Source organism: Lissotriton vulgaris, chromosome 12, assembly GCF_964263255.1.
Source record: "Lissotriton vulgaris chromosome 12, aLisVul1.2, whole genome shotgun sequence".
NCBI lineage: Eukaryota > Metazoa > Chordata > Amphibia > Caudata > Salamandridae > Lissotriton > Lissotriton vulgaris.
The window spans coordinates 260,683,053-260,705,581 of NC_141700.1; the positions used below are offsets into that span (position 1 = coordinate 260,683,053).

Consider the following 22,529-nt stretch of genomic DNA (forward strand, 5'->3'; position numbering starts at 1 on the left):
TCTAAAATAGATATTTAGATTAAAAAAAATAAAGAAATGCTTAGAAAGAAGAGAGGATGAAGGTAAAAACTAATGGGTACTCCTTATTTGGTGAGGATTCAAATATATTCACATAAACAAGATTTAATATTACCAATGGCATCACATCAGCTACTTTCCATGATATAGCAATATTTCCTTCAAAATTACCTGTGATACTCTGGAAGAATTGGTTCATCCAGGGTCAGACTGTCCTGCATCAAAAGGTTGTTTTGGGTTGGACTGTTTTGCATCAAGGTTTGTTTGAATATATTTAGGAATTTGTTTAGTGTTACGTTACATGCATGGCATGGATCATCACTGAGCAATAAGAAAAGAAGCTGGTGGCCTTGAGGGCTGAAGGATAAGTCTCCATTGCAGACAATTTGAGACCTGGTTAGTTTGAAAATATTTGCAGAGCGTAGTGATTTCATAGGTGTATAATAGCTGTAGGCAGACCCATTCTCCACTAAGCTCAGTGCATAAGATTTTAATATTGGTTACGTCTTGAGAATGGGAGCCAGTTAAGATGTTCGAAAACAATAAGTATTTGAGTACCTTCTATTGGCTCTCTTGCCGATTTTGAGGAGGATGAGAGGTTTCTGTAAAGAATTTTGCAGTAATTAAGTCCTTGCTTGCCTATTGTCATGATGAAGTGTTTTCTATGATGGAATCAGAGGAGATGACAACTATATTTTTCTAGCCTGAGTTGGTAGAAAGTATTTCTAACACCTCACTGGAGCTGTTGTTTGAAGGCCAAAGATTGTATCAAGGTTCCTCATGACAGTGTATGATAAATGAGAGGGCCAAGGGAGAATTGCTTGATGAATGACAATGGAAATTTCCATTAGATCACTGGGGAAGAGTTATGTTTGAAGCCACTGAGGACAAGACTATTTGATTTCATCTACAGGTTCATCTTCTAGGCTAATCCCTCTCGGTACAGAAAGTCAAGCAACTACAGGAATTTTTTCACCTAACTGGGCCTTTTCAGTGAGGAGCATCAAATATACTGCAGTGTCAGGAGGTACGGGACACTCATCACTTGTCCACTTTATGCCACTCCACTCTACGCCACGACACTCCACTCCACTCTACGCCACGAACGAAACTCCACTATATGCCCCTCTACTATGAGACATTATACGACACACCACTCTGACATTCAACTCCACAACACTCCACTCTGCACCACTCCACTCTATGACAAGCCACTCCAGTCTCCGGCATGACACTCCACTCTATGACAGATAACGCCATGCCACTCTACTCTATGCCCCTCCAGTGTAAGGCATTGTACGACACACCACTCTGACACAGCACTCCACGACTTGCCACACCACTCTCCCCCACTCACCTCTCCCCCACTTCCCCGCTCCCCCACATGCCTCTTCTCCCCTCCACTCTCCCAGACTCCACTGTCCCCTATGACACTCTCCCCTACGACATGAAAGTAAAGAGCTACTGGGCTGCTTTTCACATCTGTAATCCAATACAATAGGGCCATTAGCATTTGCCATGTCATTGTTCCTGCTTTCCCTATCATTAATGAGATGCCAGGACTTGATACTCTTCCCTGAGAAATGGCAGTGATGATGACAAGACTGTATGGTGTAAACAGATTTTAGCAAAGTGCTTAAAAATAATATAGATGAAGTGAATGCTTACCCTGAGTTATAGTACTTTATATATGACTTTTCTTGACCTGGATGACCAGTACTGATAGTCTTATAATTTAGACCATTCTGACAAATATGCTTTCTTTTTTATTGCCGTTATGATGATGAATTTTGACATGTTTGCTTTTATGGTTTTTATCTTTGTGTACAGTTGGGGATAGTCAAAAAGGTAAATATACATGTGTATATTTACTCACATGTACATTTAATACTATACCTAGGTGAGGCGCTATACCTTTATAATTTATTTATCATTTCCGAGTGCAGATTTACACCTAGTAGTTCAAATGTCTCCACCCTTTCACCCTTTCAACCTCATACAACAGGAATTAAGGGGTACAGGCATCAAGCTAATTAACAGTCGCAAACTGGCCGATTTGCATAATTGGCCCGTTTGCGACCGCTAATTAGTCTTTTGGGATGCTTCAAGCCCTAAGCCATTCGCAAATTAGGTAACCACTAATTTTGCGATTACCTATTTTGCTAATGCAGTTAGGGAAATCGCAATTTGCGATTCCCTAAATGCAATGCAAGAAGCATTTTGAGAATGCAACTTTCCATTAAGAAATCACAAATTACCATCAACTTCAAGTTGATGGTAATTTGCAATTCTTTTGAAAAATGCAAAAAATTGCATTTTTCAAAATGCCTTGTGGCGCACCCAAATGCCCTTAAGGCATGTGGGTGCGCCACATGCGCACTCATGCCATTTTTGGGGGTGCATCAGGGTGGCTTGGACCCCTAGCACCATTGAAATTGCATGCGCAACTTGCGATTACCTTTTTGGTAATCGCAATTTGCGAGTTGTTTCCCATTCATTCCCATGGGCCTCTAGGCCCATAGGAATGAATGGTAATGCATTCCCTATTAGTGAATCGCAATTTGGGATTCGCTAATCGGGAACGTGTAGGAATCGCAATTTATTTAGCGATTCCTACATGCATAGGGAATTGCAAGTCCTTAATAGCGATTTCCTTTAAAAAATCGCTAATAAGGAACCGCGATTCCTTACGTTGATGCATGTGCCCCTAAGAGTGTTCTTTTAGAACTATTAACTTCGCTCACAAGTGTTGAGATCTCCGGCACTTTGACTGAGACCTACCTATAGAAAAGTCAACATAAAATTAAAGTTGATTATTCTTTAAAAAAATATCAAAAGTATTTTAATGGCCTCGCTCACACCGGACCCGCGAGTATGTTTGCTGAATGTATGGGGGAAGAATGATTTGACACGTCAGGGACAACAATGGGTAATAGTGGGAGTAATGGTAGCCAAGCGTGATATAGCGCAGAAATGGGGAGCGGCAGAAATACCGACTTTAGCACAATGGTGCAGGAATATGGATAGACTGATGGTAACCGAGCGAGAGGTATAAAAAATAAGAGCCAAACCTCGCAAATGGAACAGGATACGGCCGCCCTGGAACAGTTATCGGGGGGACCTGTGCGAGCCTCTTCCCGAAGAGGACGTTGATAGTTCTGGAGGTGAGGACGAGATAGACGAATGATCCACCTAGAACACCGAGGGGGGACGGGAGGGGGTTTAGGTACAAATGTGCTTGGTCGATTATAGAACCTGGAAATGGAAGGGACAGAATAGATGTCCGGGGAAACCCACTGGTGTGAGATGTTGAATATACATTGCTATCTTTATAGATTGTGCTTTAATCCTAATGAGTCTACAGTTGTGTTCAGATAAAAAATAAAAAGTAAGACGATTAAATTTTCTTTTTTTTACCTATCACCGAAATGTCTTAAGTACATTGTTAATAAATTGCTGCCGGACCGGAAGGTTGTCGGCTGAAGAGCTGTGTAACAATGAAGTCGATTTATTATATGTATGACAAATGGCCTCCGGGCATACAAAGATTGTACTGTACATTTGACAACTGCTAATAAAGTCTTACAAAAAAAAAAAAGTATTTTAATGTAAAATATATATGTACATTTTAAGTATTTCTTTTTAAGCTAGAACTAATCAAATAAAAATGTCACAGCACATTAACTCTTAAAATAAATGTTTATTAAATATTAAATGTAAATCTATGTTAATTTAAAAATAAAATTTTACACAATAATTTAAAAAAAAATCAATAATATTTTTATTTTATTAATATTTGTAAAAAAACAAGTTCTATTTAATTATTTTTATTTGTAATAAAAGTTTAGTTCTAAAATTAGGTTTCTTACAGTTTAATAGTGCAACAATTATCATTTTATTTGTGCCTTTCTGAGTGTGTATATATATATAAATAAATATATATATATATATATATATATATATATATATATATTAACGTGAACGTAAAAATTATTTAAGTACATATTATTTCTACTCCGTATTTTAGTTCCCTGCCTCCATTGGTTTTACCAATACTATATTTAAAAGATGAAGCCAAGCAAGAGGACTTAATTTCTTATCAGCCATTTGCACAGGATGCGCCATCACTGGATTTTCAATCATCCACCTGCACAGGAAGTGACATTACAGGTTTACTGCCCATGAAACGCTGCGCTCCTCCTCCTTCCAGGACCTACTTAATGATGGCTGCAGTACAGACGCACGCAGAGCCAGGTACAATGGCTCTCTCCCTACCCACCACTACACTTCAGCACTCCTCCATCCTTTCAATACCAGTTGCTGCTCACCACACATCTGCCACATAGCACTACACAACATGTAAGAAGCATTCACAGGTGCCTCCTGCAAGTTCTCATGCACTCTCCCGCACCTTACATATAAAAATTAAATTAAATGAAATATAGATTTTTAGAGCGCACCACTACCCGAAGGTATCGAGGCGCTGGGATTTGGTAGGAGCAGCACCGAAGTGTAGGAAGAAAGACCAGAGAGAAAAGCGCAAGAACAGATCAGCAGAGACTATTTGTGAAACAGCCAGGTTTTTAAAGCTTAATGAAAAGCAAGTACGTTGGATTCTTTCCTCAGCTCCAGCAGAATGGAGTACCACAGTCTAGCTGTTCCAGCTATGAAACTTCTGCCACCCCAAGTTGCTCTTCCAACCTTTGGACTAACAATTTTGGCAGAGGAAGATGATCTTAAGGATCTTTTTTCAGCATATACCTTTGAAAGCACTGCCTGTGAGATTCTGGGCTGCCATTGTGCAGTGCCTTGAAAGCAATGCATAAGGATTGGAACTCTTTTGAGTCAGTGCAGTGTGGTAAGAACACGAGAAACCGATTGGTGCTTGGGGATCTCTTGGAGTAGCAGAGCCGCTGCATTTTGAATAATCTGCAGTTTATGTAAAGGCTGACCAATACCACTCTGCAGTAATCAGTTTGAGAGAAAATTAGTTCAGTGATCACTGATTTACGTAGGTCCAAAGGAATAAATGGGAAGATTTTTCTAAGAGTACTGAACATCAGGAAGCAGGTGGAGGTAATGGAATGTACATTGTTGTCAAATTGGACTCCCAAATCTTTGACTTTGGCAACTGGGGTCGGGAGTACCCCTAGTTCCTGAAGCTACCATTTGGGGGACCAGAAAGATATGTCCCTATCAAATAACAAGAACTGGGTTTTGTGCAAGTTAAGTTATAAACAATTGCTTGTTAACCACTTCCTACTTGTTGCATGCAGTCATGGTAGCAAGAGGCAGCTTTGTCAGGATTCTCCATCACGACACCACAATTTGAGTGTTGTCAGCACATGAAACCACTGCACATCTGAAGGTTTTGATTAATATGTATGTTACTCCCCAGTCTAAATTGAAAAGTGTAGGACTCCGGTCTAAGCCCTGAGGAACCCCACATGGCAAGGAGAAAGGGGAAGACTTGTGGCCATTTAGCACCGCAAATTGTTCCCTGTCAGAAAGGAAAGTCTGGAGGAGCTTAATGAACTTACCCCTAATGCCTAATGATAAAAGGCAATCGAAGAGAAGGCTGTGGTTTACGGTGTCAAACGCTGTTGACAGGTCTAATAAAATCAAGGCAGCATTTCCTCCAGCGTCATAAAAAGTGAGAGCTATTTTTGTGGGGAAAAGGAGGCAAGAGATTGGCCTGTAGGTATTGGGATTGCCGCTTCCTAAATTGGGCTTTATTAAAAGAGACAAAAGTGAGGCCATCCTCCACCTTTTGGGGAAATAGCCTCAGGAGAACATTCTGGCAAAACTGGCCATGAGATGTTCTGGAATAACTTCAGGGGCTAGGTGGAGATCCCATGGGGGACAGGGGTCTAGGGGAGAGCCAGATTAATGTGGCTAAGTAGTCAAAATTACTTTATTCGGTTCAAACCATAAAAGTATACAACATCCGAGGTCAGGGCCGAACTGCAATATGACTTTAAACAGAAATATTCATAAAATTCATATTCATAATAAAAACATACGCTAATAGTCATGTATACAAAAATATTTACAAACATTAAAACAAGACATTCCAAGATAGTTCATAAAAACCACTATATCCAATTAATCCGCTTGATTTTTTTTTCCGAGTCTCATGGCTAATGTCAAAAAGTTTGCCATATTTCAAATTTCCCAGGTATTGGACAGCAGCTGAAGGTACATAAGGGCAGGTTTAACTTGTTTAAACCCTTTATCTTTAATTAGGGGTACAATAAACTTTTTCTGAATTAAATTAAAATATTTACAAAAAAACGTAAAGTGCGAGGTGTCCATTAAAGAAAATCCATCACAAGTGCATAATTCTAAATCCAACGCCTTGGTCCAACAAGGGCGTTTGATGAGAAGAAGGTGGAATTTATTTAGCCTGAATTTAGTCAGCAAAAATCTATGGTTAGCATTGTTGACAATCTTCAGGTATAATTCTAGATCATTGGAAATTACCAATAGCTGATGGGCCCTTACAGTGGGTTTAATCAGCTCCTTTTCTTTTCTATCCAATCCTTTAAGGAGCTTATATGTGGCCTTGACCCATTTCACATCCCCTTTAACTAAATTGAACGGCTCATCAAATAATTCAGGGCGACCTAATAAGCCGGCTATTTTTTTAACATAATTCAGCCACGGGATGGAATCACAATGTTCCAATGATAAACAGTCCTTCAGGACCTCATGGTTCATCTTCAGTTCAGGGTTCAGCCAAACTGCAATCCATTTTAAAAGCGGTGCAACTGCTAACCGGTCTTCTAAATAATCCACCCCACATTCTTGGGTCGACTGTGGGACCGCTAGGATGGTTTTCAAGAACTTGTCCTCGGCCACCTGTAACAACTTTACATTCTTGAATCCCCATAAATCTGCACCGTACATGGCTATGGAAACACATTTGGCATCCTAAACTTTAAGGACAGCCTGCAACGGTTTCACACCCAATTTGCGCGAAAAACCAAGTACCGCAAAGATGGACCTGGCAAAAACATTCCTTTTCGCAGCCAGTTGGGGCAACCAGGCAGAACTATCATCAAAGATTACCCCCAAACATGGGAATCTCGAGACCCTAGACAACACATTCCCATTGCAATGAAGTATCATCATTTTTTTGCCCTTGGTGCCCACCGCCATTACATGGGATTTTGAAAAGTTAACACTGAGATCTAAAGTGATCATGAACTCATAAAATGCATTTAAAAGACGTTGTAACCCTACTACTGTGCGTGCTAGAAGGGCGACATCATCCGCATACAGTAATGCGGGTATGAAAGACTTGCCTGCACTTGGTATGTCTTTGCACGCCTCCTCTAGCACCGCATCCAGGTCATTATTATTAAGTGTGAATAATAGGGGGGCTAAAATACAACCTTGCCTGACCCCGTTCGTTATCCAGATCTTACCCGTTGAGTTACCCTGACAGTCATATCTTACTGTAGCCGTGAGGTCCCTATGCAAATCCGCAAGGAAGTATACAATATTATCATCAATACCTAGCTTTAGGAGCAGACCCCAGAATTTTGACCTGTTCACTCAGTCGAAGGCCGACGACAGGTCCATAAATGCTATATATAGCATGCCCCTTTTAGCTATGGTATATTTCCCAATCAGCAATTGGAGATTGAGGCTCTGATCAATAGTGCCTCGCCCCTTCCTTAACCCATATTGGAGGGCTGATAGTATATTTGTTTCCTCCAATTTATCCGTTAATTTGCACAGGACCACTCTACCTAGGACCTTTACTGCGGAATCGATAAGGGGGATCGGACGATAATTACCGGGGTCACCTCTGTTTCCTTTTTTAAAAATTGGTACAATAACAGATTCGGACCAAGTGGCTAGGATACCTGATTTACAAACTCTGTTAAAAACATTAGTTAAAAACTTTAGACCATACCGTAATGTCGGATTTGAATAAATCAGCTGGCACGCCATCGGGTCCCGGGGCCTTATTAACAGTCATTTTACCGATGGCTTCTGCCACCTCAGCCTTGGTGAAGAATAAAGTATAGGGATGACAAATGGGGGAGCTTAAAACCTCCTCCCCAACTATTTCCCTTTCATATACTTACTTAAAATGAGTGAGCCACTCCTGCTCCTGAATACCACAGTCCAGTTTGTTGTTACATGAATCAACAAAATAAGGTTCATTAACAACGAGCCAGAATTTAGCACTATTTTTAAGGACATCTATGGAGGTTAATTCATCCCAGGCGTCTTCCCTAATCTCCCGTCTCCTAGATTCTACAGCCGCTTTATAGGCTTTCCTGAAGGAGGCCACTAGTGACCTGTCGACTGGTTTACATTTCAGTGCCATCTTTAATTTTCGGTTTGCAACTAAACAGTTGTGGTCAAACCAACCGACTTCACCGGAATCCTTCACTTTGCCTGGGCGCTTTAGATCGGCTGAGACCTGAGTACAGATTTTTTTATATGCCTCTATGACCTCCTCATCCCTTGCATCGGTGTCCATACATATGTGCATCTCCACACCTCTATTCATCAGGAGATTATTTAAAAAGTCTTCTGGGACAATTCTACACCATCTGATCTTACATGCTTGATCCGTCAAGCAAATGTCTCGTTTATCAACCCTGTTTTGTGGACTCTCAGGTATCTTAAAAACATCTCTAACACTTAGGATTACTGGGTTATGGTCGCTAAAATGTGACCAAACGGGAGAATAAACCTTGATATTATTCCCTAGTGTTATACTTAAAAAAATGAAATCAATGGTTGAGCTACTACCATTTCCTTTAAAGGTGGGTATATCCTCATCCTCCCCTGTGGGTAGCATTAAACCGTTATCGGCCAAGATATTTTCTAGGAGGTATCCTTGTTCTGAGTGCTCAAAATGTAGGTCACCTTGTTCAGGGGGACCAAGTAAATCAAGTGACAAACATTTATCCGGGCACCATTGAATATTGAAATCACCCATAAGTATAATAAAACATTGATTCTCATTAAGTTCCCTATAATCGACAAGAAAAGAGTTTAAAATGGTCAGGTGGGTAGTCGTGGTGACTCTATCATATGAATTATAAAAATTAATAATTAAAATGTTAAATGCCCCTTTACAGGCAATTTGAACTGCCAAACAATAGGGAGAACCTGTTACTATCTCAGTGTGAGTTCCGGGAATAGTTGCAGCAATTAGGGTAACCAACCCACCCTTTGCCCTCCCCATGGTAGAAGCTACCGCTGGAAGGCAATAAGTGGAGTAGCCATCTAAACTAAGTATATTCCCTGTGGCCCACGTCTCTTGTAGCCCAATGATATCTGCTGTCCCTATAAATTCTCTCCAGATTGGGTCGTCTATTTTGTTTCTAAGCCCGGCAATATTCCAGGTTACCAACTTTGTATTTCTACACCTAGAAATATCGACCAGGCTATCTGAATAACTAATTGTACTAGTTGGTGAATATAGTCCGATAACCATTGTCAGGGCATCTGGTACAGATGTTCTAGCGACCGCTGGGGGGCCCTCATTCCCTTGAGTTGCCTTCGCAGGGGAGGAAGTAGAGGTTCTATAAAGATTTTCTGCTGCTATCTTCCCTGCTTTTCAATACACCCAACCTTAATCGGACAGACAATCAAAACGATTGGCCAATGGGACATTAAAGAAGGTTTTATGGGGATAAATACCATGGGCATGGTTATGTGGGTGACCTCTAAACTCTCCGCATTCCACAGGGCCGTGGGCCCAATGCCCTCCTTGGGGGTAATACCAAAAGATGGTTTGGGCATTCTCCAAGTACCAACCAATGCGGGAGCCGCTGGGTAGAAACAGCTTAGATCAAAGGACAAGACCCCCCCTGTCATATCCTGTCCTATCCTGGTGCGAGCGTTTCCCGCGAAGCGGGAAACGCGAGATGTAGCGTTTTTCCAAGGGGTTTCAAGTTCTGCCCCGGTCCTTTGGTCGCGCTGATGCTGCTCACCAACTTCACAGCTCACACGAAAAGAAAGATCTCCCGCAGTCTCCTTCTCCAGTGCTGATTTTAAGCACCTGGTCGTCTTTGTGCAGGGCATTGCCGGAGATGTTCAGGGTGCCGCACTGCCTTGTGTGAAATGTAGAGGGGTCCCCAACAGTATGGAGTAGGTGAAGAACAGGGAAAATCAAAGATTTTTCGGAGGATCAAAAGAAAAAAATCACAAAGTGTTTTTGAAAATGCAGTGTTTTATTCACCATGCATTCATGTCATCATAGTCGAGTTATTCAATAAGATAGATCAAATTACACATTTGATTACCATTAGTTCATGTGCCCATAGAAAGAGGGAAGAGGAAAAGGGAAGTAGTAAAGTTAACAAAAAAGTTGTGACTCACTCTACATTCAATAAAAATAAAGAACATACATTAAAATTCATGTATAAATTCTGCATGATCCCTATCAAAACAGGGCCATATATAATATCCAAAATGTCTGGAGATTTTCAAAAGATTCAAGTTCCTATGAAAGCCGTACAAATCACGCTGGTGATAGGAGTTGAGGGTGGGTAGATGAACAGTCTACGTTTCGACCCAGGTTGTTGTAGGATAGTTGATCCTTACAGTGCGGGTCTTCTTCAGGACAAACGGGGGTGGGGAGGGATGGGCAAAACCTCCTAGGGTTGAAAAGAGAATTTAAAAGGCAAAATTACTTATTGCAGGGCTATATGTCCCTAACAGAACCGTAGCGGTGAGTTTCCGCCCGGGAACAACGTTAAAAATACTGAGGACTAACCATGTTATCTAAGAGATCTTTACCTGCTGAGTATTGCAGGTCAGGGTGTGACCACAACGATCAAGAACGAGCCAAGGGTTGCAATCTGAGGATATCAGGGTTGTATGGTTGAAGTTACATTATTTTCAAAAACAAACCGTATCTGGAAGGGAACATGAAGGTTTTATGAGTTTTTTACGTCCCAGAACGGGTACAACTCTAACGTTGCATTTTCATGACAAACATACCCGTCGGCAATTGGTCATACCTTATTAGGGTTGATGTCTCGAAGTCGTACAGTTACCACCGATTCAGGGTCCGAAGGGGAGCTATCTTGTATTCAAAACGGCTGGGCTAATTCAAAAAGTCCGTATCTGCAGGGAAACACGGGGGACTATTGAATAAAACGTCCCAGCGCGAGTGCTGCTCAGAAATAGAATATCTGGGCAAAGCTTACCCAAACGCACTGGTCCTGCTTTATTGTGGACGGTGTCTCAAAAGGTAGCGTCTACCGGGTTCTGTGAATGGGCCGAGAGGAGAGGGACGGGCTGGAAGATTTCACAGTCCGTATCTGGAAAAGTAAATTAAGGGGCCAGTTAGATAAGTGTCCAAAAAGATGGGCACAGAACGAATATAAGATTCGTACTCAGGCTTACCCGTAAGCGCAGTGCTTTGCGAGTCGGCCGGGGTGTCTCGCGGTCAACGGCGTCTCTCGTAACCAGGAAGTGTCCTGGGAGGGGGCGTGGTAACCCTTTAAATACGAGGTTTACAGAAATTAACGAAGGACTTCAGAACGGTAACCAGGCAACCTTCCTGGTGTACACAGTAAAGGGGTAGGCGTGTCAAGTAACAAAATTGGTCAAGCAGGTTTCTAAATATTGTTCGAAAGAGGAATGCGTATAGCCAACTTGATACAGCGGATACGATGCAGAACCTTATTTATCATAAGGAAAACAGTCAGAGGTGAATCTAGATCGCCTTGCGTTCATTAATAGCTCAACATTTCAAAAACGCACAAGTACACGTCGTGATAGTTCACATGTTAAAAGCCAAGGCACACAGTTAAAAACGCTGCCACTTGTCAGCATGAACCTGCCAACAAGGCGGTTAAATGCATGACAGCTAAACCCATTTCTCCATTGTGCGTTACAGTAGTTCGATTGTAAATATTAAGGTAAACAGTAAAACACTTTATGAGGAGGAGGATTGAACTGATCGGCATGAACCTGCCAACAGGGCGGTTAAATGCACAACATATGCATAGCTGGGAGATAAGTTTAGAATTCTATTAGGCATCACAGATTGGCCAGTTGGGCGAAAGTATTCTCGGACTCATTTAACCCATTTTTTACTGAGTCGAAGAAATTGATCCATTTAAGTTCCCTGACATTCAGGACCGGGGTTATACTGCCGCCCCTAGGGCCAATTTTGACCTGTTCTAAAATGACCCATCTCAGGCTTTCCGGTGAGTGGTTTTTTTCGGTACAGTGTTCCACCATTGGAGCCCCTTGTACCCTACATTTGATCCTACTACAATGTTGGAGAAATCTCACTTTGGCACGTTGTTGTGTCTGGCCAACGTAGAGTAAATCGCATGGACATATAATGCAGTATACCACATTAGTGGTGTTGCAGTTCGTGTGCGATTTGAGTGTCACTCTTGATTGTTTATGAATGAATTCTTTAGTTTGTATGGTCGCAGGGCATGCTTTGCACGAGCCACATCTAAAGTGTCCCACAATAGGTGGAAGATTCCACATTGAGGTGATGGTGGGTTCATTAATGGTGTCAAGGAGTGAGCAGACCACATGGTCGCGAATGTTCTTGGCCTTCTTAAAGGAGTGTAGTGGTAGGTCTTTACTGTCAAGGTCCTCTGAAATCAGATTCCAGTGTTTGTTGATGACTTTCTTTATTGAGTTGCTCTGGGTGGAAAAAGTGGTTACACAAATCAAGCGTTCTTCTATTTTCCTTTTGTGCTCATTAGGTTGTAACAAGATATCTCGGTGATTGAACCAAGCTCTTTTTCTGGCTTTTGTGGTCAGGCGTTTTGGGTAACCGCGTTCCATTAGGCGTACTTTGAGGATTTCCGATTGTTCCATATAATCCTCTTTCTTGCTGCAATTTCGGCGTATTCGCAAGAATTGCCCGAAAGGCAGATTGTCCCTCAGTCCTCGTGGATGATGGCTAGAGTATTGAAGTAACGAATTCCTTTCCGTTGGCTTCCTAAATAGAGTAGTATGTAGTACCCCATCCTCGGCGATGATAGAAATATCCAAAAAATTGACAGATGTTTTGTCGAATTGAATGGTAAATTGGATATCTTGCGATCTTCTGTTCAACCAATTGAAAAAATCTTGAATTTCTATCTCTGTACCTGTCCAGATTAGAAGGATGTCATCTATGTATCTCATCCACATGCGGATGTTCTGTCTAAAAGGGTTGATGTCGTTCAACACGAATGTTTCTTCATATGTTGACATAAAGATTATGGCTAGGTCCGGCGCAAAAGCTGCCCCCATAGCCACCCCTTTGGTTTGGAGGTAGAAAAGATTCTGAAACATGAAGAAATTTTTCATCATGGCGATTCTGAGAAGTGAGATAATGAATGAAGTGGGAACCTGGACAGGGGCCTCTCTTTTGTTCAGTGCAAGTGTGGCCACAACGAGTGCTTCTTCTTGAGGTATGCTAGTATAAAGTGACACAATGTCACATGTCGCAAGTAGCTCTTGTCTAGAATCAAATGGGCAACCGTCCACTAAATTGATTGTGTGTGTGGTATCCCGAATGTAGGTTGCAGTGTCTTCAGCTAGGGGTTTTAGGAAAAAGTCTATATATTTACACAGGGGTTCCAGTATGGAGCCACAACCGGAGACGATCGGTCGTCCTGGCGGTTGGTTCAAATCTTTGTGCACCTTCGGCAGAGTGTAGATTGTCGGTATCCGTGGGTCTTTTTGGTTGAGAAATCTAAACTCTTGGTCAGATAGGAAGCCTTGGTCCAAGCCCTCTTGTGTGGTTCTTAGTATTTCTCTGGCCAGGTCTTTAGAAGGGTCACCGGGCAGTCTTCTGTAGCTGATCCCATCTCCTAGTTGCCTCAGGATTTCGTTTTTGTAGTTATCCACGTCCTGAACTACAATAGCTCCGCCCTTGTCTGCGGGTTTCACAACCACAGTTTTGTTATCTTTCAAAGATATTAGAGCCAGTTTTTCTGCTTTACTAATATTGTACTTGATAAATTTCCGTTCATCCAGGATCCTCTTCACATCACGTGTGACGAGGCTTTCATAGGCAAGGATACGCTGGGTCATGGTGTGGCTTGGGGGAACAAAAGTTGATTGCATCCTGAGACCAGTCGTAGATGAGGGACGTTGCATTGGTCTATCTTTAAAAAAGTATCTAAGTCTAATTTTTCGAAAAAAATTATGCAGTTCAGCCAAAGTGGTAAAGATGTTAGGTAGGGCGGTGGGTACAAATGATAGACCGCGGTTAAGCACTCTCATTTCTTCCTCTTTCAAAGTGTATTTGGAGATGTTGATCACAGGAGACGGAGCAGACTTCACCACCTGTAGTTCTTTCTGCGGGTCGATCTCTCCCCGTGTTCTTCTTGGGGGGTGAAATTCACCTGTTTCGTCCCTCTTCCCCTGCCAGAATCCCATTCTTCTCTCAGGTTCTGTTGCCCTCTGCCCGACCCTCCGTTCCAGTTGTTGCCTCTGCCACGGGGGGGTCTCCATCCACCTTGTCCTAAAAAAGAATTAGGTTGATAGGGGGGGCCGTATGCTCCCTGGTATCCGCTGGGGCCGGCTTGTTCGGCGTCCTCTCCCGAGCTATAAGATGAGTCTGAGAAAGTTGTAAAATTTCTTCTCCCTCTGTAGGCACCTCGTCCCCGGTTGGTGAATCTACCCTGCGAGTCATGTCGGTAGTATTCCTCCTGGAGGTAGGGGTACGTCTTTTTCTTGTCGTATAATTTCAGGTCTCGGGTGAGTTTCTCCAACTTTTTCTTTATAGTCGTTGTTTCGAAGTCTTGTAGTGTGGAGACAAGTTTGGTGAGAGCTTCCTTAGAGTTAGTTAGGGTTGAGTCACTTGTTATTTCACCCTTCAAATCTGATATTTGTTTAGTTAAGATGGCAATTTGTTCATTGGCGGTTTCAATGCCTAGCACCATCCAATGTCGCGAACAATTGTTCGCGACAAAGCTGAAACCCTCCCTAAACTTGGGGACGTCAACAAAGATTGCTGGTTCCACTTTAACCTGTAAGCCTACAGGAATAATGTTAGACTGCAGGCATTGTGCGAGAAAATGTCCGTGCAATTTTGTTCTGATGAGTTTTTTCTCAAGGCGTTCTAGATTACTGATTTTATCATTGAGTGTGAAGTCAAGATTTGGTATATTAGATGAAAGGAAATTGTTGGCTGGATCTAAGAGAAGTTGTTTAATGTAGTCCTCAGTATAAGATAAAATTTCTTTGTCTGCCATTTAACATTGGTTATGAATCCCAAAATGCGACACTTATTATGTTTGAGAAAGGAAAAACCTCGCAGACAGGTGTCTGCCCGAAGTATATTACAAAACAGGGTTGAACCCAAATAGTCAAAGGGACCTGGGTATTTAATTGTTATAAACAGAGGGGTCCCCAACAGTATGGAGTAGGTGAAGAACAGGGAAAATCAAAGATTTTTCGGAGGATCAAAAGGAAAAAATCAAAAAGTGTTTTTGAAAATGCCGTGTTTTATTCACCATGCATTCATGTCATCATAGTCGAGTTATTCAATAAGATAGATCAAATTACACATTTGATTACCATTAGTTCATGTGCCCATAGAAAGAGGGAAGAGGAAAAGGGAAGTAGTAAAGTTAACAAAAAAGTTGTGACTCACTCTACATTCAATAAAAATAAAGAACATACATTAAAATTCATGTATAAATTCTGCATGATCCCTATCAAAACAGGGCCATATATAATATCCAAAATGTCTGGAGATTTTCAAAAGATTCAAGCTCCTATGAAAGCCGTACAAATCACGCTGGTGATAGGAGTTGAGGGTGGGTAGATGAACAGTCTACGTTTCGACCCAGGTTGTTGTAGGATAGTTGATCCTTACAGTGCGGGTCTTCTTCAGGACAAACGGGGGTGGGGAGGGATGGGCAAAACCTCCTAGGGTTGAAAAGAGAATTTAAAAGGCAAAATTACTTATTGCAGGGCTATATGTCCCTAACAGAACCGTAGCGGTGAGTTTCCGCCCGGGAACAACGTTAAAAATACTGAGGACTAACCATGTTATCTAAGAGATCTTTACCTGCTGAGTATTGCAGGTCAGGGTGTGACCACAACGATCAAGAACGAGCCAAGGGTTGCAATCTGAGGATATCAGGGTTGTATGGTTGAAGTTACATTATTTTCAAAAACAAACCGTATCTGGAAGGGAACATGAAGGTTTTATGAGTTTTTTACGTCCCAGAACAGGTACAACTCTAACGTTGCATTTTCATGACAAACATACCCGTCGGCAATTGGTCATACCTTATTAGGGTTGATGTCTCGAAGTCGTACAGTTACCACCGATTCAGGGTCCGAAGGGGAGCTATCTTGTATTCAAAACGGCTGGGCTAATTCAAAAAGTCCGTATCTGCAGGGAAACACGGGGGACTATTGAATAAAACGTCCCAGCGCGAGTGCTGCTCAGAAATAGAATATCTGGGCAAAGCTTACCCAAACGCACTGGTCCTGCTTTATTGTGGACGGTGTCTCAAAAGGTAGCGTCTCCCGGGTTCTGTGAATGGGCCGAGAGGAGAGGGACGGGCTGGAAGATTTCACAGTCCGTATCTGGAAAAGTAAATTAAGGGGCCAGTTAGATAAGTGTCCAAAAAGATGGGCACAGAACGAATATAAGATTCGTACTCAGGCTTACCTGTAAGCGCAGTGCTTTGGGAGTCGGCCGGGGTGTCTCGCGGTCAACGGCGTCTCTCGTAACCAGGAAGGTTCCTGGGAGGGGGCGTGGTAACCCTTTAAATACGAGGTTTACAGAAATTAACGAAGGACTTCAGAACGGTAACCAGGCAACCTTCCTGGTGTACACAGTAAAGGGGTAGGCGTGTCAAGTAACAAAACGGTCAAGCAGGTTTCTAAATATTGTTCGAAAGAGGAATGCGTATAGCCAACTTGATACAGCGGATACGATGCAGAACCTTATTTATCATAAGGAAAACAGTCAGAGGTGAATCTAGATCGCCTTGCGTTCATTAATAGCTCAACATTTCAAAAACGCACAAGTACACGTCGTGATAGTTCACATGTTAAAAGCCAAGGCACACAGTTAAGGCACACAGTTAAAAACGCTGCCACTTGTCAGCATGAACCTGCCAACAAGGCGGTTAAATGCATGACAGCTAAACCCATTTCTCCATTGTGCGTTACATTAGTTTGATTGTAAATATTAAGGTAAACAGTAAAACACTTTATGAGGAGGAGGATTGAACTGATCGGCATGAACCTGCCAACAGGGCGGTTAAATGCACAACATATGCATAGCTGGGAGATAAGTTTAGAATTCTATTAGGCATCACAGATTGGCCAGTTGGGCGAAAGTATTCTCGGACTCATTTAACCCATTTTTTACTGAGTCGAAGAAATTGATCCATTTAAGTTCCCTGACATTCAGGACCGGGGTTATACTGCCGCCCCTAGGGCCAATTTTGACCTGTTCTAAAATGACCCATCTCAGGCTTTCCGGTGAGTGGTTTTTTTCGGTACAGTGTTCTACCATTGGAGCCCCTTGTACCCTACATTTGATCCTACTACAATGTTGGAGAAATCTCACTTTGGCACGTTGTTGTGTCTGGCCAACGTAGAGTAAATCGCATGGACATATAATGCAGTATACCACATTAGTGGTGTTGCAGTTCGTGTGCGATTTGAGTGTCACTCTTGATTGTTTATGAATGAATTCTTTAGTTTGTATGGTCGCAGGGCATGCTTTGCACGAGCCACATCTAAAGTGTCCCACAATAGGTGGAAGATTCCACATTGAGGTGATGGTGGGTTCATTAATGGTGTCAAGGAGTGAGCAGACCACATGGTCGCGAATGTTCTTGGCCTTCTTAAAGGAGTGTAGTGGTAGGTCTTTACTGTCAAGGTCCTCTGAAATCAGATTCCAGTGTTTGTTGATGACTTTCTTTATTGAGTTGCTCTGGGTGGAAAAAGTGGTTACACAAATCAAGCGTTCTTCTATTTTCCTTTTGTGCTCATTAGGTTGTAACAAGATATCTCGGTGATTGAACCAAGCTCTTTTTCTGGCTTTTGTGGTCAGGCGTTTTGGGTAACCGCGTTCCATTAGGCGTACTTTGAGGATTTCCGATTGTTCCATATAATCCTCTTTCTTGCTGCAATTTCGGCGTATTCGCAAGAATTGCCCGAAAGGCAGATTGTCCCTCAGTCCTCGTGGATGATGGCTAGAGTATTGAAGTAACGAATTCCTTTCCGTTGGCTTCCTAAATAGAGTAGTATGTAGTACCCCATCCTCGGCGATGATAGAAATATCCAAAAAATTGACAGATGTTTTGTCGAATTGAATGGTAAATTGGATATCTTGCGATCTTCTGTTCAACCAATTGAAAAAATCTTGAATTTCTATCTCTGTACCTGTCCAGATTAGAAGGATGTCATCTATGTATCTCATCCACATGCGGATGTTCTGTCTAAAAGGGTTGATGTCGTTCAACACGAATGTTTCTTCATATGTTGACATAAAGATTATGGCTAGGTCCGGCGCAAAAGCTGCCCCCATAGCCACCCCTTTGGTTTGGAGGTAGAAAAGATTCTGAAACATGAAGAAATTTTTCATCATGGCGATTCTGAGAAGTGAGATAATGAATGAAGTGGGAACCTGGACAGGGGCCTCTCTTTTGTTCAGTGCAAGTGTGGCCACAACGTGTGCTTCTTCTTGAGGTATGCTAGTATAAAGTGACACAATGTCACATGTCGCAAGTAGCTCTTGTCTAGAATCAAATGGGCAACCGTCCACTAAATTGATTGTGTGTGTGGTATCCCGAATGTAGGTTGCAGTGTCTTCAGCTAGGGGTTTTAGGAAAAAGTCTATATATTTACACAGGGGTTCCAGTATGGAGCCACAACCGGAGACGATCGGTCGTCCTGGCGGTTGGTTCAAATCTTTGTGCACCTTCGGCAGAGTGTAGATTGTCGGTATCCGTGGGTCTTTTTGGTTGAGAAATCTAAACTCTTGGTCAGATAGGAAGCCTTGGTCCAAGCCCTCTTGTGTGGTTCTTAGTATTTCTCTGGCCAGGTCTTTAGAAGGGTCACCGGGCAGTCTTCTGTAGCTGATCCCATCTCCTAGTTGCCTCAGGATTTCGTTTTTGTAGTTATCCACGTCCTGAACTACAATAGCTCCGCCCTTGTCTGCGGGTTTCACAACCACAGTTTTGTTATCTTTCAAAGATATTAGAGCCAGTTTTTCTGCTTTACTAATATTGTACTTGATAAATTTCCGTTCATCCAGGATCCTCTTCACATCACGTGTGACGAGGCTTTCATAGGCAAGGATACGCTGGGTCATGGTGTGGCTTGGGGGAACAAAAGTTGATTGCATCCTGAGACCAGTCGTAGATGAGGGACGTTGCATTGGTCTATCTTTAAAAAAGTATCTAAGTCTAATTTTTCGAAAAAAATTATGCAGTTCAGCCAAAGTGGTAAAGATGTTCGGTAGGGCGGTGGGTACAAATGATAGACCGCGGTTAAGCACTCTCATTTCTTCCTCTTTCAAAGTGTATTTGGAGATGTTGATCACGGGAGACGGAGCAGACTTCACCACCTGTAGTTCTTTCTGCGGGTCGATCTCTCCCCGTGTTCTTCTTGGGGGGTGAAATTCACCTGTTTCGTCCCTCTTCCCCTGCCAGAATCCCATTCTTCTCTCAGGTTCTGTTGCCCTCTGCCCGACCCTCTGTTCCAGTTGTTGCCTCTGCCACGGGGGGGTCTCCATCCACCTTGTCCTAAAAAAGAATTAGGTTGATAGGGGGGGCCGTATGCTCCCTGGTATCCGCTGGGGCCGGCTTGTTCGGCGTCCTCTCCCGAGCTATAAGATGAGTCTGAGAAAGTTGTAAAATTTCTTCTCCCTCTGTAGGCACCTCGTCCCCGGTTGGTGAATCTACCCTGCGAGTCATGTCGGTAGTATTCCTCCTGGAGGTAGGGGTACGTCTTTTTCTTGTCGTATAATTTCAGGTCTCGGGTGAGTTTCTCCAACTTTTTCTTTATAGTCGTTGTTTCGAAGTCTTGTAGTGTGGAGACAAGTTTGGTGAGAGCTTCCTTAGAGTTAGTTAGGGTTGAGTCACTTGTTATTTCACCCTTCAAATCTGATATTTGTTTAGTTAAGATGGCAATTTGTTCATTGGCGGTTTCAATGCCTAGCACCATCCAATGTCGCGAACAATTGTTCGCGACAAAGCTGAAACCCTCCCTAAACTTGGGGACGTCAACAAAGATTGCTGGTTCCACTTTAACCTGTAAGCCTACAGGAATAATGTTAGACTGCAGGCATTGTGCGAGAAAATGTCCGTGCAATTTTGTTCTGATGAGTTTTTTCTCAAGGCGTTCTAGATTACTGATTTTATCATTGAGTGTGAAGTCAAGATTTGGTATATTAGATGAAAAGAAATTGTTGGCTGGATCTAAGAGAAGTTGTTTAATGTAGTCCTCAGTATAAGATAACATTTCTTTGTCTGCCATTTAACATTGGTTATGAATCCCAAAATGCGACACTTATTATGTTTGAGAAAGGAAAAACCTCGCAGACAGGTGTCTGCCCGAAGTATATTACAAAACAGGGTTGAACCCAAATAGTCAAAGGGACCTGGGTATTTAATTGTTATAAACAGAGGGGTCCCCAACAGTATGGAGTAGGTGAAGAACAGGGAAAATCAAAGATTTTTCGGAGGATCAAAAGGAAAAAATCAAAAAGTGTTTTTGAAAATGCAGTGTTTTATTCACCATGCATTCATGTCATCATAGTCGAGTTATTCAATAAGATAGATCAAATTACACATTTGATTACCATTAGTTCATGTGCCCATAGAAAGAGGGAAGAGGAAAAGGGAAGTAGTAAAGTTAACAAAAAAGTTGTGACTCACTCTACATTCAATAAAAATAAAGAACATACATTAAAATTCATGTATAAATTCTGCATGATCCCTATCAAAACAGGGCCATATATAATATCCAAAATGTCTGGAGATTTTCAAAAGATTCAAGCTCCTATGAAAGCCGTACAAATCACGCTGGTGATAGGAGTTGAGGGTGGGTAGATGAACAGTCTACGTTTCGACCCAGGTTGTTGTAGGATAGTTGATCCTTACAGTGCGGGTCTTCTTCAGGACAAACGGGGGTGGGGAGGGATGGGCAAAACCTCCTAGGGTTGAAAAGAGAATTTAAAAGGCACAATTACTTATTGCAGGGCTATATGTCCCTAACAGAACCGTAGCGGTGAGTTTCCGCCCGGGAACAACGTTAAAAATACTGAGGACTAACCATGTTATCTAAGAGATCTTTACCTGCTGAGTATTGCAGGTCAGGGTGTGACCACAACGATCAAGAACGAGCCAAGGGTTGCAATCTGAGGATATCAGGGTTGTATGGTTGAAGTTACATTATTTTCAAAAACAAACCGTATCTGGAAGGGAACATGAAGGTTTTATGAGTTTTTTACGTCCCAGAACAGGTACAACTCTAACGTTGCATTTTCATGACAAACATACCCGTCGGCAATTGGTCATACCTTATTAGGGTTGATGTCTCGAAGTTGTACCGTTACCACCGATTCAGGGTCCGAAGGGGAGCTATCTTGTATTCAAAACGGCTGGGCTAATTCAAAAAGTCCGTATCTGCAGGGAAACACGGGGGACTATTGAATAAAACGTCCCAGCGCGAGTGCTGCTCAGAAATAGAATATCTGGGCAAAGCTTACCCAAACGCACTGGTCCTGCTTTATTGTGGACGGTGTCTCAAAAGGTAGCGTCTCCCGGGTTCTGTGAATGGGCCGAGAGGAGAGGGACGGGCTGGAAGATTTCACAGTCCGTATCTGGAAAAGTAAATTAAGGGGCCAGTTAGATAAGTGTCCAAAAAGATGGGCACAGAACGAATATAAGATTCGTACTCAGGCTTACCTGTAAGCGCAGTGCTTTGGGAGTCGGCCGGGGTGTCTCGCGGTCAACGGCGTCTCTCGTAACCAGGAAGTGTCCTGGGAGGGGGCGTGGTAACCCTTTAAATACGAGGTTTACAGAAATTAACGGAGGACTTCAGAACGGTAACCAGGCAACCTTCCTGGTGTACACAGTAAAGGGGTAGGCGTGTCAAGTAACAAAACGGTCAAGCAGGTTTCTAAATATTGTTCGAAAGAGGAATGCGTATAGCCAACTTGATACAGCGGATACGATGCAGAACCTTATTTATCATAAGGAAAACAGTCAGAGGTGAATCTAGATCGTCTTGCGTTCATTAATAGCTCAACATTTCAAAAACGCACAAGTACACGTCGTGATAGTTCACATGTTAAAAGCCAAGGCACACAGTTATGGCACACAGTTAAAAACGCTGCCACTTGTCAGCATGAACCTGCCAACAAGGCGGTTAAATGCATGACAGCTAAACCCATTTCTCCATTGTGCGTTACATTAGTTCGATTGTAAATATTAAGGTAAACAGTAAAACACTTTATGAGGAGGAGGATTGAACTGATCGGCATGAACCTGCCAACAGGGCGGTTAAATGCACAACATATGCAT

At 42.4% G+C, this 22,529-nt stretch overlaps 1 protein-coding gene across 2 annotated transcripts in view; it reads right to left on the reverse strand.

The window, feature by feature from the left end:
* Positions 1-22,529, reverse strand: part of SPMIP8 (sperm microtubule inner protein 8) — a 211,616-nt gene that overhangs the window by 143,594 nt on the left and 45,493 nt on the right. The window lies entirely within an intron of this gene.